The sequence below is a fragment of the Hyperolius riggenbachi genome, chromosome 4 (genome assembly GCF_040937935.1).
Source record: "Hyperolius riggenbachi isolate aHypRig1 chromosome 4, aHypRig1.pri, whole genome shotgun sequence".
In the NCBI taxonomy this organism is placed as follows: domain Eukaryota; kingdom Metazoa; phylum Chordata; class Amphibia; order Anura; family Hyperoliidae; genus Hyperolius; species Hyperolius riggenbachi.
This window is the reverse complement of record NC_090649.1, coordinates 98586645-98594153: the sequence shown is the minus strand read 5'-3', so window position 1 is coordinate 98594153 and position 7509 is coordinate 98586645. Positions and strand designations below refer to the sequence as shown.

General features: G+C 44.7%; 1 long non-coding RNA gene across 1 annotated transcript; it reads right to left on the bottom strand.

Moving 5' to 3' along the window:
- Positions 1-1368: 1368 nt before the first annotated feature.
- LOC137570428 (uncharacterized) lies at positions 1369-6725 on the bottom strand. Its single transcript, XR_011031041.1, has 3 exons — positions 6657-6725; positions 5411-5524; positions 1369-1425 (listed from the first exon to the last, which is right to left on the bottom strand). It is a non-coding gene; the product is annotated as an uncharacterized lncRNA (long non-coding RNA).
- Between the last annotated feature and the right edge of the window lie 784 nt (positions 6726-7509).

Below are 7509 nucleotides of genomic sequence, written 5' to 3'. Positions count from 1 at the left end.
AAAGAGCTTAGGTTTGTTAATTTTTATCCTTGCTGGCTGATTACTGTTTAATTACCCCAAACAGCCCTTCTGAGGACTACTAGAACTTCATCCTTCTGGTGTGTGTGTGTGTGTGTGTGTGTGTGTGTGTGTGTGTGTGTGTGTGTGTGTGTGTGTGTGTGTGTGTGTGTGTGTGTGTGTGTGTGTGTGTGTGTGTGTGTGTGTGTGTGTGTGTGTGTGTGTGTGTGTGTGTGTGTGTAACACTCCACAGCCCACAGGCACCCACCATTGTGCCCAGTCCCCACTACAAGCACAATAGTGCTCCAGGGCCTCTGTTATTATCACTAAATTGTGTTTGAACTGTTGCAGCATATTCTCAGCTTCTGTCTGATAGTGCACAGACAGAGCACACTAGCACCAACCTACACCTGTGTCCACTTCTAGTGAAAATTATTTAATTGTGTGCCACACATTTGGTCTGTCAGTGTGAAGTGGGCATAACCCTTACATTACCACTCTGGACATTTAAAAGCAGCCCATTATTTCTCAAATGTAGGAATGCACTGTGATTTCTGCCCTTTAGGGATTAAAACACAACTGTGCGTCAACTCTTTTTGGTGGGACTATTGGCATGGATCCCCCTCCGGCATGCCCCTGTCCAGCTGTTAGATCCTTTGAAACAAGTTTTTAATCACTTTTGTGGCCAGAAACAGTCTATGTAGGTTTCTAAATTCGCCTGCCCATTGAAGCCAATGCAAAATTTGATGTTCACGATATCTCTATCTAAAGCTGCGTACTCACCGCCCGACGGCTCCTGCGACTTCCCCTTGATGACGGTCATCAGCGACGCCTCTTCCTGTCGGTGGGTTAACATGCAAGATCACGCGATGTACATTGTGGCGCGAGCGAAACTTCCGCAATAGCGTACTTTGCGGGTTGTCAACAGGGATCTCAAAGATCCGATCCGCCGTGTCGGTCCGTCGTCATCGGCGCGACGGTAGGCGACGGTCGCAATTGTGCGCCTGTAACCACTTTGCGACGTCTTTTGAAAAATACCGGTTGTCGGGAAAATCAACAGCTTAACAGTCATTTTACGTACGCTAAGAAAGGTTAATGCAAAAACACACACTTTTTATGACCAGATAGAAAGTCAAAGATTCTAAACATAAATTCAAAAGCTTACAGACTGCAAAATAAGAAAACACACAGAAGGCAAGATTTATATCGCTGTATGTACTTTTTACCTCACTGAGCACATATTTCACACAGGTTCACTTGAAGTAAGAGCACTGTTTGTATTTGAGGTTGTCAGTTGTAGCCTTTTTCTGAACGGACCTCACTGTGCAGAGGCCGGGTGGACTGTAATCATTTTAGTCTGGTGGCTTTTTTCCCCCTCTCTCTCTCGCTTTTCAGTCCAGATCTACCCACTCCTAGAATATGCTGGCCCTACAAACAATAAAGCTTTTGTTTAGCTGATTAAAAGTACAATGCTCAAGACAGAAAACTTAGTTTATTGCCGAGCAATATGCATTGTGTGACTGGGCGCATTGATGGACGCTTCGGCCAGACCTGGAGGCCTAAAAGTATATTCCTAGGCACAGAACTGATGGCTTTCCTCCAAATGTTTGACACAGAGAGGTTTCTTGAAATTCTGTCTACATGCCCTCTCTGACCTGCCTGATAACAATACATTGTGTGAGTAATTCACCTCAACAGAGGAGGGAGGGGGGCGGTGCTTTCACAATGCAGCTGAGAGCCATAGAGGCCATTGAAGGTTGAGCCCCAGAAGCAGATTTCTGTAAAGCATCTGCCAATCAGAATCCCTGGCTTGGAAAAAAAGGAGCAGCTGGAGAGGGAAGGTGTGATAAAACCCAAGCACCAGAACTATCCATCAATACATTCTTAGGCCATTGAAATCCCTTGGCCAAAACCACTCAGCTGTGTGAATACATTAGAGGAGGCAATGTATTTACAAGGCAGGCTGGATACAGCCAGTCTGTGGAGAAAAAAATGGAAAGTCTGACTTTATTAATGTCATTAGAGGCAGTAAAGAATCTGCACAAAGGCTTATGCTTTTTCACGCAAAGCTTTTAGCATGTTTTAGGAGTGAATGGCAGACCTGCTTGAAGTGTGTAAGCATGTATTCCTCGACGCTTTTAAATGACATGAATTAAGTAGGACTTTTTTATTTTCACTTACAGCAAGGTTTGCGGTGCGCTGCTAAATAGCGCACCGCTGTGCGGCGGCCGCGGTCGGGACGAGGGAATGCAGGTAGACGCAGCGCACGCTGTGAGTAATGGGCTACATGGACGTTTTTGTAGGCTGAGTAATTTTATATATTTATTGCTTGTATTTATACAATGATTTTTATTCTGCAGTGGTTTGTAGAGTATGTAGAGTGTTCTTCCCATCTGTCTTGCAGAGGAGCTCATAATCTATAGAGCGACACATCAATATTCAAGTGAATATAGGCAGCACTGTGGCGTAGCGGTTAGTACTCTCACCGTGCAGCGCTGGGTCCCTGGTTGGAAACTCAACTGGGTCAACATCTGAAAGGAGTTTGTATGTTCTCCCTGTATCTGTGTGGGATTCCTCCAGGCACTCTGGTTTCCTACCACATCCCCAAAACATACAGATAAGTTAATTGGCTTCCCCCTAAATTGGCCCTAGCCTACGGTGCATACACCACACTACATGATACATACCTAGACATATGACTGGTAGGGAGAAGATTGTGAGTCACTCTGAGGGACAGTTAGTGACAAGACAATATACTCTGTACAGCGCTGCAGAAGATGTCCACGTTATATAAATACTAAAATAAATACATAAAAACAGACCTTTACATGTAACTTTTAGTTTAACCCCCTATATCCAACAGGGGGAAGGCAGGTTTGTGGGGAGACCAGTAAACAAGACGGCCCCTTTCACACTTGCCTTATTTACGTATTTATATAGTGCCGACATATTACGCACTGCTGTACAGAGTATTTATAGTCTTGTCACTAAGGGCTGGTTCAGACGGACGTTTGGAGGCGTCGCGTTAGTTGGCGTCGCGGCGGCAATGCGTTCGGGCTTTTAGCAGCGTTCGCATTGCGTTCGGATGCGGTCGCGTTTTTTCTTCCCCTAGGGGGACATTACCCGTCGCGGTTAACCGCCCCTGGAAGCAACATGTAGCTTCCAGGGGCTCCTTGAACGCCAGTGAAAATCGGGACCTGAACGCCGCGTTCGTGCAAACGTGCGTAAAAGCTTGGTACAAACGCTCCCATTCACTTGAATGGGAGCGTTTAACGCCAAGCCCTGAACGCTGGCAGTAAACGCTCTGCAAGCGTCCGTCTGAACCAGCCCTAACTGTCCCTCAGAGGGGCTCACAATCTAATCCCGACCATAGGCTTATGTCTATGTATGTGTCATGTAGTGCATGCATCATAGTCTAGGGCCAATTTAGGGGGAAGCCAAATAACTTATGTGTATGTTTTTGGGAGGAAACCGGAGTGCCTGGAGGAAACCCACACAGACACAGGGAGAACATACAAACTCCTTGCAGATGTTGACCTGGCTGGGATACAAACCGGGGACCCAGCGCTGCAAGGCGAGAGCACTAGCCACTACACCACTGTGCTGCCTTGCACATGTGTGTTGTGTTACCGTTTTACCGCAGGGTAACGCAACGACAAAGCAAGGCAATGGGGCTTGGCACACTAAAGGCCTGTTTCCACTACACGCAGATTGGATGCTGAATGGATGCAGAAAAACTGACTCCCATTAATGTCTATGGGCCTGTTTCCACTAAACGCAATTTTTCTGATGCAGATTTTCCCATAGGCATTCATTGGAGTTTTTCTTCATCCAATCTGCGTGTAGTGGAAACAGGCCCTTACCATATCACATTGCGCTGGAAGTTCCAGATCGTCTGCCGCAAAGTCAATAGTGCGTTACCATCGGTCTTTCGCGGCGGCAGAAGTAATGAAAGTCAATGAGCGACGCGGAAAATGTAAATATGTTGGCGACGGCAGTGCGGCTTGCATACGTGGAACGTACACAAGACGCGGAAGCCCGGGAATCCCAGTGTTGTACTTCCTGTCCAGAGAGGTGACGGAAGGCCTGCTGTCGGAACCCGGCCCTGCTGTAATCAATTGGAAATCTGTCTGCAGTGTGTGGGCAACAGCATCAGATTCGATTAAAAAGGGATCTATCTGATGGTTCATCTGGTGGCAGATCAACTAATGTATTACCTCCATTCACTCCAAAAAGCATTTGGGGTGTTTTGGCACAATAGCACAGCCCTGAGGAAAGTCTGTGTGCTGTCAGATTCATGAACATGCATACTTGACTCATACTTGTAGACCCTCCCAAAAGTGGCGCAGCTGTGATCAGCTAAAATGTTTGTATTACTTCCAACTGTCATGTGTACATTTATGATTTGAAAATGAAGCAAGGATAATATCTAGTCTCTAGATTAGGGGCAGCACCAATATATAAGAGGTCCTGAGATACTGTTTGCACATACTGATAGATGTTAATTGAGCCTTTAATAGATTAGATCTCAATAAAACATTGGCTACTTGTGTGTTTCCTTTGTGAATCACTTGCATCCAGACTGTCGCTGTTGTATGCAGAGATGGGTGCTGTTTGAACGCTGGAAGAAAGCTGTCCTGTGTCACATGACCGTTTGACAGTTGCTCTGTGGAAAAATCTGGAAGGACATGTGTGACAAAGGCTACGTAAAGGGGGGCCAGAATGACAGTTGGTGACTAGTGGTGTGTGAGAAGCCATAATGGCAGTACTGCTGGCCTGAATATCGGCAAAAAAAAACCCACTGAATACCTCCATTGAAGTGTCAAATTAACACCTCCCTAGCAGTATTGACAGATATACATGTCAATACAAAATATGCTGTGAACAGTATTGATGTGCATACACGTTAATACTCTCCTGCAATGTATACTAGACCCTTGCTTGACACATTTTGGCAAGTTACAGGAAAAAAAATGATTATGAAAATTAATTAGATCACTTTTTGCACAGAAATCCTAAGAAATTGAACGCCCGGGAGGTTAAGAAAGGACATGGAAAGAATGACGTGATATTTTGGCCATTAAACCAAGAGGTGCTGTTATTTAAAGACAAGACAAATAACATTTTTATCACACTTTTCTCCTGGCAGACTCAAAGCACCAGAGCTGCAGCCACTAGGATGCGCTCTATAGGCAGTAGCAGTGTAAAGGTGGCCATACACTGGTCAATTTGCCATCAGATTCGACCAACAGATAGATCCCTCTCTGATCGAATCTGATCAGAGAGGGATCGTATGGCCACCTTTACTGCAAACAGGTTGTGAACCGATTTCAGCCTGAAACCATTCACAATCTGTGGGGGTGGTGGTGCTGCTGCCACTCCCCCCTCCCCCCCCCCCCCCCGCATACAGTACCTGCTCCGCCGGCGCGAATCCCAGCTGTCACGGCTGTCTTCTCCGCTCTGGTCTGGTCTCCGGCATGCTTCACTTCTTCCTGCCCGGCAGGAAGTTTAAACAGCGTTTCTGTTACTGAAACCAGGAAAAGTGTTATAAAATTGTGTATCCTGAACAATTTACTGCATTCTACTATATGTCACTACGGTGCCTCTAAGATCATGTTGTATGACACTATACATTCAAGTAGGGGAATTGGTTTTGGATTTCACGCATACCATTTTCCACAACAGTCAGTTTCATTTGTACATTGGAATGAATAGATGACCTCCATTTTGTGGTGTCAACGACAACTCATGGTCCAAAAAGAAAAGTGACAGATTGGAACAGATACATGAGAGAGTTCTTAGCAGGGGTAGAACGTCAGAGGCTGTCCTTTGAAAGATATCGATGGTGTTAGTATGATCGTGGAAGATGAGGAAAGCATGTTTACGAAACAAACTTCTGGCCAGACATGTACCACCCCCCAGCAGTGGATAATTAGTGACGAAGGTCATAAGATGAAAGAATCATTCCCTGACTTTGTTTCCTGACAGAACCTTCATTTGTGTTTCCTGACAGAACTTCAACCCATTAATGGAAGCCATTAAAATATTCATCCTGATTCACGGGGTTCGTATTGCACCAGCACACTCCAAAGTAATATGAAACACAAGTACCACTTTGAAACTGGTGCACTTGCCACTGAAAAAGCAAAATGGCGGTACAGAAGACACCAAGAGCTGGGGCCCACTAGAAAATGTGAATCGCAAGCGCTTTTAGTGGCTATTTTTGCCGTTTTCTGGAACGATTTCCAGCGCTATTTGAAGCATTTTTTATTCTAATGCTAGGGATTTCCTATTTTGGTTTTCTTTGTGGCTGTGAGTAGTACAGTCTCTGCAAAATCACTTTTAGACAGCGATTAAAAAGTGATTTTGTACTGAAGAAAAATGCTCCAAAAAAATGCTGCCGCAATTGCAATTTAGGGAAATTGCTCCTGTACGATCACCTCCATTGATTTTTTTTTTTTTTTAGCCTATCGCTTTTGGATTTTCCTGTGATTCCAAGGCGTGGCTGAAACAGCTCCTGTGGGCCCCTGGGCCTAATCAAAGATCCCAGGGAGGCAGCACGTCATCACCATCAAGCATATGTTTATCAGAATCAGGAGTAAAATTAATTAAAATTAAAAAACACATGACGTAGCTGCAAATGAATATTACATACTAACCTCACCATCAGTCCCTCTTAGAAGCTCACCATTTTCTTCTTACAGTAATCCCTTCGAGCTCTGACAATATTTTGTCAGAACTGAAATATACCAGTTGCTGTCAGTTATATATCAGCAGCTGTCAGTTACAACTGAATGTGCAAGGTAAAGTCCATGTTTCCCTATGGCTCAATTGGGTGATGTTACAGTTTAACAGTGTGCTGACCAGGAAGCTGTTATGGGGTAATGGCCATTTTTAAAATGGAGGACGGAAAATTCTATTGATCACAGTGAACAAATGGGACACAGGAGAGGAGAAAGAAATTAAATAGTAGACTACACAGGATGTAAGTATGACCTGTGTATGGTTATTTTGACTTTTTATTTTCAGTTCAAGTTCTCTTTAAGGTAACTTTGTTCACCATATAAACAGGAAACTACAGTAGAGTTTTTGTTATTCGGGGATTGGATGATGCTGGACAATTGTGCTTTCTGGTTGTTTGAGACTCTATGTAAGGTTGGCCTAGCTAATACCGTACTATACTCCACTCTATACACATACCATGAACTTTGTATTACATGTTAAAATACAGTTATTGAAAGTATTTTACCCTTGGTGGAGCCGTGGAACCCAGTCCTTCAGCACTGCAGAGCCCACAAACAGCCTAAGAAGTTGGCCTTCCCACTGCAAGTACTGCCAGTTGGTGCTGGTTGGTTGAGACTTCTGGTTCTTTGTATTCTGAATTTCTGAATTACTGGAGCTCTTTTGTAGTAAACCCCCCCCCCCCCCCCCCCCCAGTTTCTTGGCTATCCTGATGCTCTCCTTGGCTGCAATAGTGTCTGAATCACACACCTGAAACAAGCATGCAGCTAA